The 22,834-nt window shown below is 39.4% G+C and overlaps 1 protein-coding gene across 2 annotated transcripts in view; it reads left to right on the forward strand.

Annotated features, from left to right (window-relative positions):
* The window catches only part of KCNB2 (potassium voltage-gated channel subfamily B member 2), a 399,688-nt gene that overhangs the window by 257,704 nt on the left and 119,150 nt on the right, over window positions 1–22,834 (forward strand). The gene's annotated exons all lie outside the window — the stretch shown is intronic.

Genomic DNA, 22,834 nt, shown 5'->3' on the forward strand with positions numbered 1-22,834 from the left:
TCTACTTTTTCTGGGTAACTCCTGAGTAAGACCCACTTCACACAAGTAATTTTCCCAATATTTGTCTTGCTGGCTGGGAGTGAAGTTCAAGTTGAAGTTCAATTTCATATTGAAAACCTTGGCAGAGTGTTTGAGGAGAGTGCTTAGCTATTTCAGTTTTTCTCTCTCCAAGTCTTTGATTTTTCTGCTGTACATATGACTACAAGTTTTAGTTTAAGAATCCTTCAAGTAGTTGTTATTATAACATAAAAAAGAATGCTTTTGCTTTGCGTAAGAATGGTGATGGATTCAGAGCTAGTTAAAGTTGTAAGAAACTTTAATGGGGCGCCTGGGTGGCTCAGTAGGTTAAGTGTCTGCCTTCAGCTCAGGTCATGATCCCCAATGTCCTGGGATCAAACCCCACATCAGGCTCCCTGCTCGGCGGGAAGCCTGCTTCCCCTCTGCCCCTCCCCCTGCTTGTGCTCTCTCTCTCTGTCAAATAAATAAATAAATAAAATCTTTGAAAAAAATATGAAATAAAGTTGTAAGAAACTTTAAGTTTTACCTTCTGCAACATCATCTGATGCTTGTATCTACTCTACGGTATAGACAGAACTCTCCTATCGTGTCTTACAGAACTCTTTCCTGCAATAGGTTCTTGGAACTTTACAAACATCTTATGGGGATACATTTGTTTCCACTTTACAAAACTGAAGCCACCATCATTTCTAGCCTCCTACAGGGGCCCTGAGCTTCTACTTTCTACCTCTTCCCCGTACTTTATTCCCCACATAGCAGCAGTGGTGACCTCTTTAGAGCACACATCAGCTCGTGTCTCTCTCCTCCTGGCAGGGGCTTCCTGTGGAGCCTGACCCCTGCCCCGAGCCGCAGGGCCCTACAGGACTGACCTCAGCTGCCCTGTGCAATCTCCTCTCCTGCCATTCTCACCTCCTCTCACTGTTCTACAGACAAACCACTCATCTCTCAGGGCCTTCCATATCCAGGTTTATCCCTACCTCAAAGCCTTTGCAAGTGCAGTCCCTCTGCTCTGGAAATCTCTTCCCACGTAATCCAATGAAATCCCTGGGTCTTCATGGTTCCATGTTGCCTCCTCAGAGAAGCTCTTGCTGAGTCACTGTCTAAAGATGTCTGCCTTTCCCACATCACCTGACTCTCTATCGCATTAACCTTCTTTTGTTTTCTTCACAGAATCTATCACTATGAGAAATTACTTGTTTGCTTCCACTAGATGTAAGCTCTTAAGAGCAAGAGCCTGCCTCTTATTCACTGCTGTAAGCCATGCACATAGCAGTTTGGACAAATGAGAAATTATGATTACAATATATTTATATTTATATTATAAAACTTGCTTCCAGTCATGCTATGAGTAGGAACAAACTCCTGTTTCTATGAATATGCCATAATATTTCTGATTCCATGACCTTGCTCATATGCTATTCTTTCCCTGGAAGGTCGTAGGTCTTCTGGATAAGTTCTAGCATCCTTTGATACTAGTCCAGCTGCTTGCCACTTAGGAAGCCTTCCCTCACCTCCTCAGGCTGGTTAGGTAAACAATTCTAAGCATGCTCCCTGTAGTCTCTACCATTGTACTTAGCACATTGTTTTATCATTATTGATTTGGTTTCTGGGCTCTTCCAGACGAGAATCTACTGCAAGGAATGGACTATTTAATTCATGTTAATTTTCCGAGCCAAGAATGTGCCACTAAGCATGTGTACAATTCAAGTTTGCTAAAGGAGATCAGAACCTGAAACTTCTGCCTGTGGTTGACTGTTTTGCCAAAATACATTGTGTGTTCCACAGACGGAAACCATCAATATCTCTCAGCCCACATTTCATTACTTACAATTATTTAGTTAGAACTTTGGAGTTAAAAAAAACAAAAAAACAAAAAAAACTTCATAATCCAGTGTCACTCAATTTAAACTATTTTCAACATTTATTTACATTCAACTATTTAAACTATTTTCAACATAAGGGGAATGTGGCTTATTGCTATAATTTGTAAAATAATCTGAGTAGTTGCTAGGGATAACTGAAATCCACAGATCATCCCCAAATCTCATTGTAGAAATTAATTACACCAAACATTTGATCAAAGCTGCTAACCAATAAGGAACTATATTTGATCTGAGTTTTACATTCCTTACATTTATCTTCCTAACAAAAATCTGTGGGAGAAAAGGAGGAATAAAAGGAATTATAAACAGCCCACGTGCTGGATCATAAGCTCCTGAATAATTGAGAGCTGCCTAAATTTGTGTTAGTCGTTTCTTGTATTTCCCTGAGACTACCATCCTAGGGTGTGATGAGAGCCACTGAGGAAATAATAAAATTTAATATAATAAATAAAATAAAATAAAATAAAAAATAAAATAAAAGCCTATGAGTGTCCATCCTAGGGTGTGATGAGAGCCACTGAGGAAATAATAAACTGTGTTTTGCTCTTTTTTCTTCTTTCTCAAGCAAGAAAATAATATTAATCCAGTCAACAGGTCAGATAAAACGAGAAAAGAAAGTGACTCAAGTTTAACCATGCTCTTAATTAAAAGACGTTTTTTTGCCCTAAGGGAAGATGATACTATGTAATCAGGTGTTTTTCTGACATTCTGTTTTATGTGATTATAGATAACTGCCATGAATAATAAGTCATTTGTTTTGTTGATGTATTTCCGAAATTTCTGGTATATTGTCTTACCGGGCAAAGTTAACTCTGTCTCCATAGACCTGTTTTCCTTTGCTAGTGATTTGAGCAGTTCCTGGAATTTAATGTAGAAGATGCGATTCATTCATTCAGTAACTATTGAGCACCTACTGTGTATCAGCCGTGGCTTTGGTGCCAGATGGGACACATCGTGGGGTTTATATTTAATGAGACCTTTCCCTATAATGAGCATATTGAAAAGGGCAATTCCATTTTTAAATTCATAAGTATTTCCATATTGAAATGTGGCTTACAGACTCAAAAAGGTCACTAGTTTTCCGCAAAAATAAAGTTGTTCATAATTAAATGTGAAGGGGGAAGAAAAACCTGAAAACAAAAAAAGCAAAAACTTTCCTCGCATCTTCACATGCTCTCTGTTCAACCTTTTATAAAATCACAAATTATCTTTGATTTTCATGTCAGATATTACAAGCACAAAAATAACATTATAATGTATTATTTAAAATATATGACATAGCCATGTTATTTAAAATATAGGCACTCATCCCCGATGATACACACAGCATGACGTTTACCAGAATTCGTTGTGTTATACAGATGGAAACCTTATATATATAATGTCATGTAATATATATATATATCTTCACATTTCATTACTAATAATTATTTAGTTAGATCTTCAGAGTTAAAAAAAAATCTTCATTTTGCTCATAAATCCTTATAATCCTTAAGGCATTTTATGCCAAATCTATTTTTAGCCACAATTTTAGAATGAGTAATATATAAATACATGGCTTATCAGAGGTTGCTCAGTGAGTCTGAGACACATTCAGAAAGAGTACCCATGTTGACAAATCTACCCAACACCTTGTTCCTTGTATACATCGAGAAGATACTTTTCCCCATGCTCAGCCATTCTGTGGCTCTGTGTTAAGGCAAGACTGGGTGCAGTGTGAAATTCTTCTGGAATTGCAGGATCTTCCATGGGTCATGTCTCCTCCTGCCATACAGCTAAATAAACAGCTGTGGCTCGGCTCTGAGGTCTAGAATCATCGTGTCCTACTAGCTCCACTCTTCCTCTGTTGGATTCATTGGGCAGATTGTTTAACATATCAGTTCCGTTGGGCTTCTCCAGGACCCGGATAACTTGAGGATATCTTATGACAGCCTTGATTTGCTTAACTCTGAATATCTTAAATTGGTTATATCTATCCTAAAATAAAAACAGCCTTTAAGGAACTGGAATAAAAATAGCAGAGAATAATAATAATTTGAAAAAGACTCTTAAAGAAAAGCAGACATCTTGTTTCCTATTTTCCTTTCACCATAAACACCTCTCCTAGGGCGCAGGGATATAGTATTTTATATAAATTCACGAGAGAAAGTGATAATAAATCTATGCCTAAAGATTATATTTCATTGCTGCATGCTAGTACTTTCCACACCAAGCATTTGCTAACTCTAAACTATCCTATTCCATTTATGAAATATTTGTTATTTTTTTGCTTCTAATCATAATTAGGAAGGAATTCTTAATCTCAGGAAACTGAGGGTTGCTGGAATGGTGGGGGGCGGGAGGGATGGGGTGGCTGGGTGATAGACATTGGGGAGGGTACGTGCTATGGTGAACGCTGTGAATTGTGTAAGACTGATGAATCACAGACCTGTACCTCTGAAACAAATAATACATTATATGTAAAAAAAAAAAAAAAAAGAAGAAGAAGATAGCAGGAAGGGAAAAATGAAGGGGGGGAAATCGGAGGGGGAGACGAACCATGAGAGACGATGGACTCTGAGAAACAAACTGAGGGTTCTAGAGGGGAGGGGGGTGGGGGGATGGGTTAGCCTGGTGATGGGTATTAAAGAGGGCACGTACTGCACGGAGCACTGGGTGTTATACGCAAACAATGAATCATGGAACACTACATCAAAAACTAATGTATGGTGACTAACATAACATAATAAAAAAAAAAAGCAACAAAAAAAAAAAAAAGAAAAGAAAATGAGTCTAACTTTCCATTGACCTATGGAGCAAATCATGAAATGATAAGTGCTTTGCCCAAGAATAGCAGGTCTCTCTATGAAAACACTGAGATCAAAACCCAGAATACAAAGTTGAAATGAATGTGATACCATTTTCTAAAAGTACCCATGGGGAGGGGTGGGGTGCTTATCACTACAGCAGAAGCTCTCTTAATCTACTTCATTTAACCAAGTAGCCAGATTAACCAAGGATCTCCCTCCCTTCTAAGATACACTGAGTGGTTCCAGAGCCTATTGACCACTCAGGGGCTAAGAGAATGCCCACTCAGCTCCTCCTCCCTCCAAGCCCAGTGACTGATTGCTAAGAGTCTGTTGTATTTGCTCCCCAACCTATTTATGCCAGTTGAGATTATTGTACTTATGCAACTTAACAATATATAAAACTCATGAAATACAAGCACAATAAAAAAAAAAAAAAAGGGTTGTTGCTTTAAAAAAAAAAAACTAAGGTGAGTGTTTTAGAGAGATTCAGTAAGGGCATGTGGCTTTTTAAAAACTCTTTTGAATTAGGTGTGGAGATGGCAACTTTGAAAGATTGGGCAGAGGAAGACAGAGTTAGGCAGAAATTCACACAAATTGCTTAGCAAGGGTCTTTAAGGATCCATTTCACTCTGAAGGAACTGAAACTGGCCATTGTCAATGGTGCATTTCAGAGTATGGCTTATGGAAGAAAGATAATGCAGAATTCCAGTAACCCATATCAAAGAAATGAGCATTGCCTTGCTCCTTCTTCCCCCAGGAAAAATATTGGCAAAGGAATATGCATTTCTGCATTTTACATTAAAATGACATTTTAAATCAATGTATTATATTTTTATTGCTTTTCTCACTTTAATTTTTTAATTAACCACTGATAGTCTCACTCATGTCAGATAATTCAGTTTTACTACATTACACAGTGGTTGAGTACATAGCCTCTGCAGACAGACAGTCTGAAATTCCAGATCTGACACTTTTTGCATCTGTTTCTTTGGGCAAGTTGCCTAACTATTCTGATCTTCTGCTTCCTCATTTGTAAAATGATGATAATAATAGTATCTGCTTCTTAAGTTTTTCAAGAGGATTCAAGGGGATAACTCATATTAAGGATTTGCATTGTGTTTGTGTCTGGCAACATAGTAAACCCGTAATCAACAATATCAATTTATATTTTTTATGATTATAGCAAAAATGATAACACAGGTGTGTTAGTCAGCTTGGCTGCCATAACAAATTACCACAGACTGGATGACTTAAACAACAGAATTTTATTTGGAGGCTAGACCTCCAAAATCGGGGTGTCAGAGGGTTGGTGAGACCTCTCTCCTCAGCTTACAAATAGCTTCTTTTCACTGTGTCCTCACGTGGCCTTTCCTCTGTGTGGAGAGAGAGACATAGAGGGAGAGAAAACTCTGGTGTCTCTTCCCCTTCTTATAAGGGCACCAGTGTTATTGGATTAGGGCCCCCCTTCTTATGACCTCATTTAACCTAAATACTTCCTTAAAGGCACTGTTTCCAAATGTCATCCCATTGGGGGTTAGAGCTAAAACATATGAATTTTGGGTGCACACAGTTTAGTCCATAACATCAGGTGTATTTGTACTCTACTTATAATGAATGAGACCTAGAAGTAGCTTTGGGATACAGAAATGACCTGGCAGGTAGGATGAATCCCAAAGAGAGAACATGTTTCAGTCCATAGTGACACAGATTCAAGAGTTAGAGAACCTTAGTTCCATGCCTACATCTACTGATCCACTGTATGAAACCGTAGTTGTTAATTTCCTTTTTCCCTAGATCCACACCTAAAATCAAATTATAAATGAGCTCATCATCTACTTGCTTCATTGAGGATGTATTAGGACTAACATGACATTGTTCAGTAACTAGCCTGAGATTTTTACATAAAGTACATACCAAGGGGCATAAGCAGGCTTGTTCCCTTGATATTACATTCATCTGTTATTCTATTCATTGAGTAAAAATTTGTTGATTACCTACCATGTGCCACACACTAGGTATCAGAAGAAACAGTTTCTAGAACATAACCCTAAAGTAGCTCCCAGGCCTTTGAAAAAGGCAGACATATAATTAAATTATTATAAGTCAGAAACATAGTGTGCAGTTGTTTGCTGTAAGATTAAATGCCATGAAAATGTAATAATAGATAACATTTATTGGGTGCTTACTTTGATATTCTAGTACCCATGCCAAGTGTTTTATATTCATTATCTCATCCAATATTTACAAAAATATTCAGCTAAGTACTGTTATTGTCAACATTTGACAGGTTTAGAGAGGTTAGGTGTCTTATCCAATGGCTCATAGTTATGAAGTTGTAGAGCAAAGATGAGAACTCAGTTGTGTTCCAGAGGACATATTCATAACCATGGTCTGTTCTTCCTCTTTGCTGTGGGAATACAGAAGAATATCTAAATCTCTCTGAGCCATGGAGGATTTAATAGAAGAAGTTACTATTGAGCTGGATCTTGAAAGATGAGTAGAAGTTGTCCAGGTGGTAGAAGAGGAAGCAAGAATGTAGGCAGGCTGAGAGATAGGAAGGAACACAGCTTACTCAAAAATGGAAGGTGGGACATATATCAGGGAATGGTCCTGTATGAGACTACTTTGAGGACAAATGCTCAAGGGCTAGTAAGTCATGCTTTATCTTAAACACAGCAAGGGACCTCAGAGATTTTTTGAGCAGGAAAGTAATGTAAAATGAAATACACTTTCCATTTTGTTAGATCACTCTGACAAAGATACATATGCTGGGAGGGGATGGGTGGTATAGCAGAGAATTGCAACATTCAGAGAGGAAAACCAGTTTATAACTAGAGTTGTCCAAGCAAACAGTGATTTGGCTCTGTACTTAGGAGGTGGGAGTAGAGCTAGGGAGAAGAATGTTGAAAAGGTATATTTAAAAGATAGACTTGTCATTAGTTTGTAGCTAATCAGATATGAGAAATGAGATTGAGTGTTAAGGCAAGACTGACTTTCAGGTTCCTGGCTCAAAGAATTGGATGAAATACCATGCTCTGAGGTGAGAGAGGGAAAACAGGAGGAGGAGTGGGCTCAGAGTGGATGATAGAGTTCCATTTAGGATGCCTTACTTCGAGTTGTTTGTGGGATATCTAAATGAATGTCACTTCAAGACAAGTAGAAGTCCAGAAGCCAAGAGAATTCAAGAGGGCAGGATTCAATGCCACAGAGGTTAAGTAAGGAGGATTTCTTAAAAATCCATTGAATTTGATAATTAGGAGGTCACTGGTGACATTGCTGAAGTATTTTCAGTGGAATGTAAGGATGAAAGCCAAATTGTAGTGGTTAATGGAAGGTGAAGAAATGGAAGCTTCGAATAAGGAATATGTTTTCAAGAACTTTGGCACTTGGTGAGGAGGATTGTTCTGTGACAGGAGCCAGCAGGGAGGCAAGATCAAGGGAGCACTGTTGGGTTTTTCCCCATTACATCTAATGTTTCCAATAATACCCGAACTTTTAAAGATCAAACAATATCCTAGCTTTTAAGGCCTTTGAACAATACCTTATAGACATCCTTTTTTAAGTTTTACTTCGTTTGCTAGTGATAAATAAAAATTTGTTTGGGGGCGCCTGGGTGGCTCAGTCGTTAAGCGTCTGCCTTCGGCTCAGGTCATGATCCCAGGTCCTGGGATCGAGCCCCGCATCAGGCTCCCTGCTCCGGGGGAGGCCTGCTTCTCCCTCTCCCGCTCCCCCTGCTTGTGTTCCCTCTCTCCCTGTCTCTCTGTCAAATAAATAAATAAAATCTTAAAAATAAATAAATAAAAAAAAATTTGTTTGTGCTTGAAATTTGTATATAAGATTTTCCTATGCTTACTGCACGTCTAGCTGATAAAAAAAAAAAAAAAAAGCCTTAACAAAAATGTCTTTGCTAAGGAGTATCAAATTCAGGATGCTTTTATATTTGCTTTTTCTGTCAATGTCAATAAAAATGTCCTATAAATCTGTTATTTGATTTATCCTAAAATATGATCAGAATAAAGAAAATATCCCACATGAGCATTTCCATGATTAAACAAAGACTAGGTAGGGGAAGAAAGAGTAACCAAATGACTCCTCCCAAAGATTTGCATGTTTGGGGCACTGAGAGAGAGATCCCCAGAACGTGGCTGAAACATTCCGAGTGGCTAATATGTGTGGCAAGATGTTAAAGATTCAATAGAGGCCCTTTTTCTAAGTTTCAGACAAGTAGGATCTAGAGTTCTAGGACAAGAAACAGGGATGAGCCATTTTATGTAGCACATTTATCAGCAAATGGGCTGCGGTGGGATGTTAATCAGCCCTAGAGAGTTCTTGGGCCCAGGCTTCACAAAGTAGACGGGATGGGAAAACCATCCTCAGTGGAATGACAGAGCCCCCTTCAGCAGGTAAAATTGAAAAGGCTGCTTCTCTTCATAAAATGCTGACTGATAATCATTTGAGAGCAACCAGCATATTCACCAATCTTTCACCCTCCAGTTTTTCTGGCTTGGTTACCTGCTCCAGAGACACAAAAGTGATCCATACTCTCCTGTAAAATGAGGGAAAGGAAAAAGTTAGAAGTAAGACGTTTAAGATAATACTTTTAGGGCTTCATTGTACCCAATAGCCAAAATATGGAAAGAGCTCAGATGTTCATCGACAGATGAATGGATAGAGAAGATGTGGTACACACACACACACACACACACACACACACACACACACACACACTGAAATATTAGTCGGCCATCAAAAAGAATGAAATCTTGCTATTTGCAACGATATGGATGGAACTATAGCATATTATGCTAAGCGAAATAAGTCAATCAGGGAAAGATAAATACCATATGATTTCACTCATGTGGAATTTAAGAAAAAAACATGAACATAGGGGAAGGGAAGGAAAAATAAAATAAGAGGAAAATTGAGAGGAAAGCAAACCCTAAGAGACACTGAACTCTAGGAAACAAACTGAGGGTTGCTGGAGGGGAGATGGATGGGGGAATGGGTAACTAACTGGGTGATGGGCATTAAGGAGGGCACATGATGTAATGAGCACTGGGTGTTATATGCAACTGATGAATCACTAAATTCTACCTCTGAAACTAATAAAAAAGAAAAGATAATACCTTTAGGTCTTGAAGTAAAATTTGTCCACATCAAAAAAATTGAAAAATAATAATAGACATTTCAAATACTTATTTTTTTTAAGATTTCTTTATTTTAGAGAGAGAGAGCATGAGAGTGGGGGGAAGGGCAAAGAGAGAGAATCTCAAGCAGACTCCCCTGCTGAGCGTGGAGCCCTACACGGGGCTCAATCCCAGGACCTGATCATGACCTAAGCCAGAATCAAGAGTCGGATGCTTAACCAACTGAGCCACCCAGGAGCCCTGACATTTCAAACACTTCTTTATCACTTACTATGTGCCAAGCATAGTCCTATCGATGGGTATACTTGTAATTCAGAGAGAAAAGAAAGAGAAAGAAAAAAATCAGCAGAAGTGCCTAGCACTTTATATACACTACCCATGTTTACCATAACAGTCCAGTAAGGAAGATGTCATCATCATCCCATTTCACAGCAGAAATAAATGAAGCTAAGAAAAGCTCAGTAATTTGTCCAGGGTCACAACTGGTAAGTGCCCAGGTAATTGTCAAACCGAAGGTTCTCGGCCTGAGGCCTGGTCTCCATTGCACCAGGCTGCCTTCTTGCAGCCAGATAGTGGAGCTAACAAAAACTCTTAGTCCCTTTCTCAATAAACTGCACATACCGCATTTCTCTGGCTTCATCAGCATTTTAAAAATATTTTTTCCTTAAAAAAAAAAAAATCTACTAATAGCATTCGTGACTTTGTAAAACCAAATGATGGAGTAAAAATCAATGTGTTTCAAGGTAAAAACTAAACATTTCTATTGTCGGCAAAGGATTACTCTTATTGGGGATATTTTCTACCTGTATCAGCATATTTAATAGGTTTTCCCTTTCCCCCAGGCCAAATTGTGTTGACTGTCAGTGGCTCTTAAATCTAACTGCACAGCAGAATCACTTGGGAAGCCATAGAGAAAAAAAAACAAGCTTTTTAAAATGCTGATGGCAGGGCCCCATACTTAGAAATTCTATGTATTTTTATAGGATAATTCTCCAGGATAATTAAAAGAGGGAGAGAGAGAGAGCCCACACATGCACATGCATTGAGGGAGGGGCAGTGGGAAAGAATCTCAAGCAGACTCCCCTGCTGAGTACAGAGCTCAACACGGGGCTCAATCCCAGGACCCTGAGATCACGACCTGAGCCGAAATCAAGAGTCGGACACTCAACCGACTGAGCCACCCAGGCGCCCCCAGACATATTTATACTTTAAATTCCCCTGGAAGGTTCTAACGTACAGCCAGAGTTAAAAACCACTGAGCTCCACCATCTGATAAGCCAACCTAGAGCCTCAGAGCCAAATCATATGTTTACAGGATAGCCAAGAATCCTCAGTTCAGTGTCCTGCCTTAATCTTTCCATATACCATCAGCCAGATGGTGGAAGATAGAATAATGGTGGATCAATAAAACATCAGTAAAGCTATTGGGTGCAGGATATTTCTGATTCTTACTGATTAGATATCTTAAAATTTAAGCAGTTAGAACATTTGAGAAAAAGGAACAGTAATCCTTCTCCCTTCCTCAAACCAAAGATTTATGCTTTAAACCTAAGAATGTCTATGCAACTTTAAACCTTCTAGTTGTTAAACAACTAAAAAGCCCTGGATCTTCCAGGAAAGTACCAATTTCAAGTATTCTTTCATATTTTCTTATGATTACACTGATACTGCCCTCATTTGTTCATTTATTAAGTAGTTGTTGAGAATCTATGATATTTTAAACACTGGGGTTAGTTCCTGCTTATATAATCTAAAGGAATGAGCAGAAAGGAACAAATAAACAGACTAGAAACAACCAGGGCTAGGACAAAAAAAACAGTTTTGGGGTGTGACAGAGACCAGTGGCTGGCTACCTGAGAGTTACTGATTAGGGAAGGCTTCTCCAACAAGGTGCCAATTGAGCTAAGAACCAAATGACATTTACCTTTTCGAATTAGTGTTTTTGTTTTCTTTGGGTAAATCCCCAGCAGTGGAATTACTGGATTGCACAGTAGCTCTATTTCTAATTTTTTGAGGAACCTCCGTACTGTTTTCTGTCCTGCCTGCACCAGTTTACATTTCTACCAACGGAGCCACAAGTTTCCTTTTTTCCACATCTTCACCAACACTCGTCATTTCTCGTCTTTTTGATACTAGCCATTCTGACTGGCATAAGGTGATATCTCCTTGTAGTTTTTATTTGCATTTACCTGATGATCCCTGATGTTGTAGATGAATGGTTGTGTGTGTGGCTGTGGGTATGTAATGGAATATTACTCAGCCATAAAGAAGAATGAAATCTTGCCATTTGCGACAACATGGATCGATCTGGAGGGTGTAATGCTAAGTGAAATAAATCAGACAAAAATAAATACCATATGATTTCACTTATACGTGGAATCTAAAAAGCAAAACAAACAGACCAACAAACTGAAACATTCTCAAAGATACAGAGAACAAACTGATGGTTGCCCAGAGGGGAGGGATGGGGGGCGGATGGGTGAAATAGATGAAGGGGATGAAGAGATACAAATGTCCACTTAGAAGATAAATCATGGGATGAAAAATATAGCATAGGGAATATAGTCAATAATATGGTAATAACTATGTATGGTGACAGATGATAACTATACTTATGGTGATGAGCATTTCTTGATGTATATAAATGCTGAATCACTATGTTGTACACCTGAAACTAATATAATATTCTATGTCAACTATTATTCAATTAAAAAGTTTTTTTAAATAACTGAATGACAAGAAGGAGCCAACTTTGTGAAAATCAGGGGATAGAGCATGTCCCCAAGGCAGAAATGTGTGGGCTGGAGGCCACTAGAGTTAGAACATCAAGAAGGAAAGCAAGAGTCAGAGAAGACATGGACGTAGAGGTAGATGACCAGGTAGGCAATGTTTCAACCCTGTCTATACATTCTGGGGCATTGGAAAAAAAAAAAAAAACCCCAAAGCCTGGGCCCACCGCATATCCATTTATCAGAATCTCTAGGGTTTCAACATTGGTTTTGTACACAAGTTCCTAACGTGCAGAAAGGATTGAGATTGACTAAGCAAGGCTTTAAAAGCCAGAGTTTAAGAGTTATGGCATTTTATTCTACATATAATGAGAAGTAACTAAGTGAGCGGCTCTAAGCAAGGAGGTGACACCACTTACTGGAAAATGGATTGCGGTAGACTCAGCAAGATCAGAAAGAAGGAAATTAGGCAATTGTAATATTCCAGAAAAGAGATGATGGTGGTTTGTCCTAGTCTTGAACAAGTAGAAAGAAATGGTCTGGCGTGGCATGTTAAAGGCACATGGTGTAGAGTCAACCACATTTACTGGATTGGAGGTGGAATGACTCCTACGTTTGAGGTTGAAAAACAGTGTAGAAAGAGGTATTCTTTACTAAGATAGAGAAGCCTGGGAGAGGAGCAGATTAAGGGTGGGTGACTAAAGTATGAATATGGAGGCCCTAAAAAATCTGTTATCCAACTTGTCTATTGGTCGGCTAAGTGATGATACCAAGTAGGCAATTGAACAGATTATTCTGGGGCTCACTCAGCTCAAGATTAAGGCCAGAGATGAGAATTGAGAAGCCCCCCATTACCTAAAAACTACTCAAAGTCACAAGGACTGCTTGAGAGTGTCTGGAGAAAAACCGCCAAAGTAGAAAGTGTTTGAAGAAGAAAGGAAGGACCAGCTGGTTCAAATGCTACTGAGACATAGAGAAGTAACCACTGGAAAAATCTTTGCCCCAATTTGGGGTGTGGGAAATATGGTCAACCAAAGGTAATGGTGGTACTGATGCTAAGATTCTTGCCACAAGCTAATGGGTACATTTGGCAAAATAGATCTGGACTGAAAATATATAGGTGACGATGTTAAAGGTGGGTGAGTGGGGGTGTGGGCATGCTTGTTTGTGCGAGATGAATGCAAGATTAATGCAAGGTCATTATGAGACAAATAAGATTTAGAATTTTAATACCACACAGAAGAAAGCAAATGGATCACATTTCTTTCTAAAGTAGAGTAAGCGATGCATTCCAAAGTAGACAGTGACTCAATAAATTTTACATATTTGCTACTTCCCTTTTTCTTTAAAAATTCAGCAGGACGTAAGAGAGTTGACATGTAAGAAGCAACAGTCATGAGCGAGGCCCAAAATTTCAATCAGTCAAGTGACCTACTTTGGGACTAGAGGGGCAAATTTACAAACATCCCTCAAATAAATAATCTGAATGTCTTCTACTACCACCCAAGATTTCCATTGAAAATTGTCTGATGTGAACCCAATACTAAGATACTTTTTAAAACCACCTTGATTTGTTTAAAGGAGAGTGCAACACAGGAAGTAATCCACATGCCACAGGAAGAGTCTGCTGTTTCAATAACTATAGGAAATCAAATAGATTATTTACCGTGAGCCTAGTAATTTCTTTATCAGAGGTCTTCACTGCCAAAAACAAACAAACAAAAACACTGAAACTAGAATTTCACCCTTCAAACGTCCTAAAATGTTCCATATTTAGGTGAACTGTGAAAATGAGGATAATGCAAAAATCCCTGAAGATGACTGTAAACACATACCAAATAAAGCTAAAACCATTTGTGCAGCTACTATTCATACTAATGCTAAAGAACAGCATATTTTATTTATTTTTCATACAGCCAAGCAGGCAAGCATCTGTCTCAGAGATGCATATATAATGATGCAGCAATAACTAAATTAGCTTCTGTAATTTTAAAGAGTATGAAAGAAGGTAAGTCTTTTATTCCAAATGACTAAAATACGAATATGCAGCCCGGAGAGTTGTTGTTCGCCTTGTAATATAGCGTGTAACATCCAGGAAAAAGTAAAGCTCTCTTCTTGCAGTCCTAAGTAGATCGTAATAGCCACCTTTTTAAGGCTCCATCTGGCATGCTTTCCATTAAGCAGCCACATTTATGACCCATGGTCTTTTAGATCACCAGAAATATTTACCAAAGGAAATATTTGCTCAGGCTTGTTTGTCGTGGGGTGACCACTTGCGTAGAGCCGTTGGGATAATCAGTGCTTTAACTATCCCAGGTTCAGGATCGCTCTTTACAACTGAGATCTAAGATTTCTCATATGTCCCTATGTCTTTGTCACAAATACAGAAGAGCTAGATAAAAGATCTTATGTATCAAAGGATTGGAGAGATAAACGCTTGCTTTTTTTCTTTTTTTATGGAGGCAAACAGCTGCCTAATGTTAATTGCAGCATTAGCAATTTGATAACTTTCCAAAGGGAGAGAAAATAAATTTGTTACTTCATCACTATTCCTGTGACTTTAGGACACTTTCAGAAAATTGATTCATATCAAATTTATTTTTTTATTCATGTCAAATTTAAAAGCAATTATGGTTTTTTTTTCAGCTTCTCGCTAGAGCTTTGGGAGAATTTATAAATATTCAGGGCATTTATTGAGATTATAACATTGGAATTTATGTACCTATTCAGTCTAATTAGATTTACTCTAACCTACTAAAAATCACAAAATCAAAATACCCCCGTTGAACTCCCCCGGAAGTGAATACCAGGGAAATAGCTTTTGATCTATTGTACAGAATAAATAAGCCAAACAAATATTTTAGATCTTATTGTGGCTAAGGTAATCATACGAGAACTTTGGTTTGTCACCAAATTCTTATCAACTATATACCAAAAAGTATGCTCCTGAGTGCATGTGTCTCACATGGAGAATTCCAGTTGCCCTTTGCAGGGTCCAGAAAGTTACTTTCTGATAATTCCTGAGCAAAGCATTTGCTAGATATTCTTGGAAATGTTTTTAGGTGAATCTGATGGTCAATTGCGATCAAGTGTGTGAAAATACTTTTTGTGAGCTACAAGTAATTCTATTTATAGTATGCATCATGACCCCCCTGGGTTAATAATGATATGATCTATGATATGTGGTATGGTCATAATGAGAACTTCGGATCCCTCCATGCTCCTCATTTCATGATTCGGGTGATGGCGGCCGATGACATTTGTAATCTCTAAAGGACAATGTAGGTTTACCTGAATTTGCAGGGATTACTGTTAAAAGTGTCTTAAAAGATTTTTGAAGATTCTATCCACACAGTGCCCACAGAAGCTTCTGAAAAGGTTGCCATAGAGTGGAAGGAATCTTCCTATTTTACCATCTCGGAAGCCTGGAGTTCTGGCTTCTATGTCTTACATACATAAGACTGACAATAAATTACCCCAGAGCTATGAGTGTAATAAATAGTAATCCCAGTTGCAATGGGGGAGTCAGCAGCACAACCCCTCCAGGCCGTGTCTCTTGGAGGCCCCTCCAGCAGTGCCTGCATTCACCAGAGACCATGAGAAATCAGCTGTTAACTTCTATCAATTTGATCAGTTTATTCTTCCCCATATATATTTAGTGTTATTGCCAAGAACATGTGCTGCAAATGGGAGTCGCTTAATAAAGTGAAATGAGGTTTGCGGGATTCAGCATCCAGCACCTGACAGGTTGAGAGCATTTTCTCATCCATCTGGGATAACCCATGCTGACAAAGCTTAGCTCTGCAAAACCAATTATCCACGTCACTTACAGTAATGTGGCCTGAACTAGATTGTGGTTATGCAGACCACTGCGAGGACACAACTCCTGAGGGGTTGTCTGGAATGCTCTTGGATGTATCCCGTGCATTCTTTTGGGGAGTTGGAGGGGAAGAGATGGGCAAACAGCAAAAAGACAACTCCCATTGTCTTCCAATTTTTTTGAACTGTTTCTTATGCAAAACTTTCAAAATTTTATCTGTGTCTAACCATTTCTTAGATCCCTTTTTCTTTTTTTATTTATTTATTTTAAAAAAAAAGATTTTATTTATTTATTTATTTATTCATGAGAGACAGAGAGAGAGAGAGGCAGAGGGAGAAGCAGGCTTCCCGCGGAGCAGAGAGCCCGATGCGGGACTCGATCCCAGGACCCTGGGACCATGACCTGGGCAGAAGGCAGACGCTTAACCATCTGAGCCACCCAGGCGCCCTCTTAGATCCCTTTTTCTACCCCACTTGCCATCTGAAGTATTGTTTCCTTGTCCTTTTTTCTGCCTGCCCCCCGTCTTTTCCCTTCCTAATATGCGTACACTGTATCCTGTCCTCCAAGGTACTTTCATTAGGGTATTTTATGATGGGGGTCAAGGTTGGAAAATGTACAGCAGTCTGCATCTGCCCTTGATCCTGAAAAAACAACCATATCTTTGGCATTCTTATAAGTTTGAAGAAAACAGCCCCAGGCTTGGAACTCTACAGCTCTGCCTAAATGTATGTGATACCCATGGGAACTTTCTTAGCTGTGCCTTAGGACTAGCCTGAAAGAATTTTAGTCCATATCTGTGCATCTCAGTGATTTGGTAATCCAAAACAGGCACTCGATTCTTCAGTGGCCAAAGCATGAATGCCCTGACACACCCACTGAAACGTAAGCTTTTTTGGAAGGCAGGTTTTCTGTATTGTATCTACCATTGCACTGACCATAATGCCTTCCTCAGAGAGTCTTCCAATGGGTACTCGAGAAAGTGGACTTTGCCTTTATCTATTCCACCTTTCTACTCCTGGAAACCTCAAAATAGCTAATGGTAAAAGCTAGCTCTGCCAACTTGGGAATCCTGGTGGTCATATATGCTAATAAATAGTGGGTTTCTTTTTGGTGGGATAAAGAAGTTCTGCTCTCCCTCCTATGTGGCTCATTCTCACCTTCCAGGCCCCCCCAACACACAAACCTTTTGGTATTCCATCTCTCTTTCCCTACTTCATCCAGCCCCATTAGTAGAATATGACTCGCTCTAATAGTAGAGATGGCCTGCCATGTGGTGCAGGTTGATAGGTTTCTAGTTGATTCATTTGCAGGCCAGATTCCTGTTAAGAATGGTCTTTCAGGGGCACCTGGGTGGCTCAGTTGGTTAAGCGACTGCCTTCGGCTCAGGTCATGATCCCAGGGTCCTGGGATTAAGTCCCACATCCGGCTCCCTGCTCTGCAGGGAGCTTGCTTCTCCCTCTCCCTCTGCCTGCCACTTCCCCTGCTTGTGCTCTCTCTCTCTCTCTGTCAAATAAATAAATAAAATCTTTAAAAAGAAAAAAGGTCTTTCAGAAGAAGAGGCACAGGATGAGCATATTCCCAGATGACCATCTGGTCAGTCAAGGAAGTGACAAATAAGTGAAGAGAGTCTCTCACTGTCTCTCTTCTTGCAGCTTCTTGCCTAGTGGTACTTCTCCAGGCCCATGTTTGCCAACACAGCACCATCTCTGGGGGACTCTATCACTGTGAAGTATCTCCTGATGGAGTCTTAAGGCACAGCTCTTGGTTCTAGGCCTTAGTTCCAAAATGCAGACACTCAAGCTACACTCAAGCTATGTGAAGACCATGAGTGAAGGACTCATTACCATCTTCTCAACTCTTATAGAGGACCTTTAGTCACATCATCACACTTGTTTTGCACAATTCAGAGGGCCAGGTGAAATGTTCTAGAGATATCTCTCCTAGGCGCCAGTCTAGTGCTGATACCTCGAGCAGATCAACTTCAGCTTCCTTAACTGTAAAATTGAAATAGCAATACTTTCCCCCTGACCCCCAGTCTAAAAAACTAACTAAATAACAAATAAATATGGGGAAAGAACTCAACTCTTTTCAACTAAAGCACACCTCCCAAGAACACATTTTGTTATTTTCTCCAATACATGTTTGGTTTTCAGAACTTCAAAAAACATGGTAATATTCAAACAAAAATAATTTACTTTCAAAACACTGATGAAACAAATTTCCTTAGCATTTCATATGTTCTAGAAAATGAAAAATCATGTTGTGATTTATAAAAAAGAGTAGGGCGTCAGACAAGAGAATAACCATGACCATAGAGTCATAGAATGTTAGGTCTGTCAAGCATCTAAAAAGATAGTAACCTTATACCCTGATTTTGCCATCAGCAAAACCCAGGAAGAAGACAGTGACATAAAGCAGCAAACACGTATTCAGCAACCGTGGGCCAGGCACTGTGCTGGGTGCTGAAAGAGGGAGGTATCTCAAGACATGGCCATACATAAATATAATTAAAGAAGAAATTTGATATGGTGGGAGGACCGAGATTAATTTTAGTCCTAAAGGACTCTTGAAAGAAGCTGCATTCAATGTGTGCCTCAAAGGATAATAGAATTTCAGTAAGTGGAGCTATAAATACTACATGCTCAAAGCAGGAAAGTTTATATGTCAGGGTGCTTTCTGGGAATCCTACCGTCCATTTGCCTAGTGCATTGGTGCCAAAGGGAGAATAAGGGGGCATCAGGCTAGCCGGTTGAGGCTAGCCCAACATAGAAACTGAGTTAATGAATTTGAGTTTCATCTGTTGGCCTTAGACTTTGAAAATTTTTGAACATGGGACTGAAATGATAAGAACTATCTGTATCTAGGTGTTTTTACTCAAGACTTGAGCTTTTACTCAAGTGCTCATGGAATACCTTGAGGGGTGTACGTGTATGTGTTCATGGGCTCAAGCTCACAGTTGTGTGTGAATGTAATTTGTTTTGCTTTGTAATGTCTTCATAGGTTGAAGATGACAATAAAAAAGACATTTAGAAACCTAGCTTGGCAGAAACATTGTGTCGTTGGAATATAACCATCCTCCCTCAAGAAAGGAGTCCAGCTTATTCAGTGGAAAATACAGCTTGCTGCATTTCTATATTTTATTCAACTATAACTCATGAACGTCCCAAACTATGGGACACTATGTCTCTTGGCCAACAATTTTTGGTTATTGAATAAGTTTGAATTTTGCATAATAAAAAGATCATAAGGCAGCTTGTTTATTCCTGAACAAAAGCCTATATATCTTTGTAAATAATCCCCAGTGAGGCTCATAGCTCACTTGAGTCAGTGCCCCTGGTTCCCTAAGGCTCCATATTTGAGAAAATACGGTTATTACCTTAGAACTCCATAAAAGGTCCAATACCTAATTTGTCTGTTGAGAGTCAATAAATAAGTTTTGCCAGTGACACAATCTCTCCTACCTTTTCATAGATTTTTTTTTGTCCTGCAGCCCCCCTCCCCAAGGGCAAGGTTGCAGTTGGCTGCAATTATGTTTATTATTATAACAGAATTTCAGATTCTCTTTCTGAAGTGACACTTTGTAGAGTGATGTCACTTTTACAGTTATTGATGGTAAAAAGGGCTCCTCATGTGCTAGTGTTTGACTTCCAGTAATAAAAATGCCATCTGAGGGGCGCCTGGGTGGCTCAGTCTGTTAAGCATCCGACTCTTGATTTCGGCTGAGGCCCTGATCTCAGGGTCGTGAGATCGAGCCCTACATCGGGCTCTGCGCTGGGTGTGGAGCCTGCTTAAGATTTTCTCTCTCCCCAAACCATGAGAGACTCTTGACTCCAGGAAACAAACTGAGGGCTGCAGATAGGGAGGAGGGTGGGGGGATGGGGTAACTGGGTGACAGACATTTAGGAGGGCACGTAATGTGATGAACACTGGGTGTTATACGCAACTAATGAATCATTGAACATTATTATCAAAAACTAATGATGTATTATATGTTGAGTAATTGAATTTAAATTAAAAAAAAATTCTCTCTCTCCCTCTCCTTCTGTCCCTTCCCACCTGGCTCGTGCTCTTCTTCTCTCTCTTAAAAAAAAAAAGAAAGAAAGAAAGAAAGAAAATCCATCTGAGTTAAAACCCCCTTGCAGGTTCAGAGTCTTCCTAAAAGAGTGAAATGTTTATTCCAACTGAGGCCGGTGCAAGAAGCTCTTTGTAAAGTTTCCCTCCCGTTACATTCATTCTGTTTCCTATGTGAGGTGGTTCACCAGTGGCTCAAAACATGATGAAAGGGACAAATCTTGACTTGAATCCTGAGATTCATGTTTCCCCCTAGGGAAGACAATGCAAGCTAAATCCCTGTTAGACCTGGAAAGACTAGGAATGATACTAAGTCCTGCTAGAGTCCTTTGATTCAAAAAGATGCTATTACTTGACTGAAATAGAAGTTTTATATAGCATATCGGGTCATTTAGATGCTTGTCCCCAAAACCTAGGATATCTTTATTGACAGCAGTGTCCCTTCCTTCTCTGTTAGTAAAAAGAGTAGAACATGCTCACTGATCTCCCCTGAACCCTATTTAGGTGAGCCCCCTTGGGAAGATGGGTATTGTACCAACTATAGTTTAGGCTTTAGAACATAAACTTTGAAGGTCAGATAATAAGACACCTTACTTTTGTGTAGATCATTCTGTTACCTTAATATTTTCCAGAATCCTTAATTTTTTTTTTCTGGAACACTTCTTGGTTTCAAAATATATTATGCGTGAGTTGAGACATTGGATATATAAGAATGAATGATGCAGCCCCTGCCCTCGAGTCTAGTGAGGAAGACAGATTGAGTAAACCTCCTCTAGAGTATCATATAATGAGAGCTACCGTAGAGGTAAGATCAAGGCTCTAAAACCACCAAGAAGGAGGTTCTTTATCTGGGCATGTCAGAGACGGAATCTAAGAAGAGGTAGCTTGTATTCGTGGCTTGGCAAGAAGCTTTCCATATGAACCGAGTGAGGGCTGTGAGGGAGAGCCAAAAGGCAGCCACTTGTCCTCATTTTCCATTTTACACATTTGCTAAAACAAATGCAGAATCATTTAAGCCTCTAAGGGGGGGAAATTTAGCATTTAAAAGAAAAATTAAATAACCGATTTGCTTATTAAATCTCTGTGAAAGATGAGTTTCTTATTAGTCCTATTTGCCCGGATCTCAATTTGGGTAATTACATTCCTCCCACCCAATTTATCCCTGTAGGTTTAATTGGTTTCAGAATTCGACTGCACTTCTCTTCAATTGTTGTGTAGTGTTGTTATTTGGTATCAAACAGCTGTTGTGTTCTACCACAGAACTAAATATTCTTGAGCAATTGATGCAGTGATTTCAGTGCTATCGGGCAAATAAAGCAATTTGCAGAGCCTTTGAGATAGCAAATAATCCCTAAAGGCATAGATGTGTGGCATTAATTATTGACAGCAACGGTTACTCCTCATAGAGTCACAGCTCTTAGAATAACCCAGAGCATCATCTTTGATCTATAAAATTGCATATGCAGAGAAAAATCCTTCTTTCTTTAGATATTGTCTCTGGGCTGACATATACTCCAAAATGTTGATGATCTTCTACTTTGCTGAGATCATATTGGCTTTAATTAAATATACTGCAGTGTACTAAGAACAGATGTTCATTTTGTTTTTTAATCAACTTAGAGGAAGTTTGTTAGGTCATTTATGTGTTTGGCAATGTGCTATGTAGCTATTCTCCTTTCGACCATTTGTTTGTTATATCTGACTGGGGATGACGAAGATTGAAAAGTCTACAACTAACAGCTACTCTGAAGCCTGACTTCAGTGTGTTAATGAATTCAGTGCTCCTCTTAGGGGCCCGCGTTATTGCCGCTGTTGTTGTAAAGTGCCACGTTTGACACCCCTAATGGAAACGAGCAGTCTCTGCCATCCATTACGGTTTTCACTTTTGGTTAGCGTTCAGGCCCAGGGTAAGTAATAGTGACCTAATTAGTAGAAACGTAGACAGCTTCCTTTTCTATCTTTTTGACAGCAGAAAAAGTTTTTCTTTGCTCTTTTGATGAATGTAGTAAAACAGCTGAAACATATTCCTCAAGGAATTGATGTTCACTAAGAGATTCATTTCTATCCAAATGTCCTTGAAACTTTATCACCCAGATCTTTGAAACGTCACGTGATCTAGTAAATGTGGTCACCACTGAGATGCACATGCTCAGTGCGGACAATTGTAGCTCTGTGCTGGTGGCCTCAGCCTGTAGAAATAGTAAGACAGGAGCCTCTTCGTTCGCTTTGTGGGACACGTGACATGCAAAGGCAGCACAGAGTACCAGCATCTGAATCAAGGAGGTTGGAGTGAGCGGTGACTGACCCGGGCTGGGCCTGCTAAGAACCAGCCAGCTCCATGGTCTTTGTCTTTCATGGGCGTCTGCCCCCATCCCAT

Source organism: Phoca vitulina, unplaced genomic scaffold (assembly GCF_004348235.1).
Source record: "Phoca vitulina isolate PV1807 unplaced genomic scaffold, GSC_HSeal_1.0 scaffold25, whole genome shotgun sequence".
In the NCBI taxonomy this organism is placed as follows: domain Eukaryota; kingdom Metazoa; phylum Chordata; class Mammalia; order Carnivora; family Phocidae; genus Phoca; species Phoca vitulina.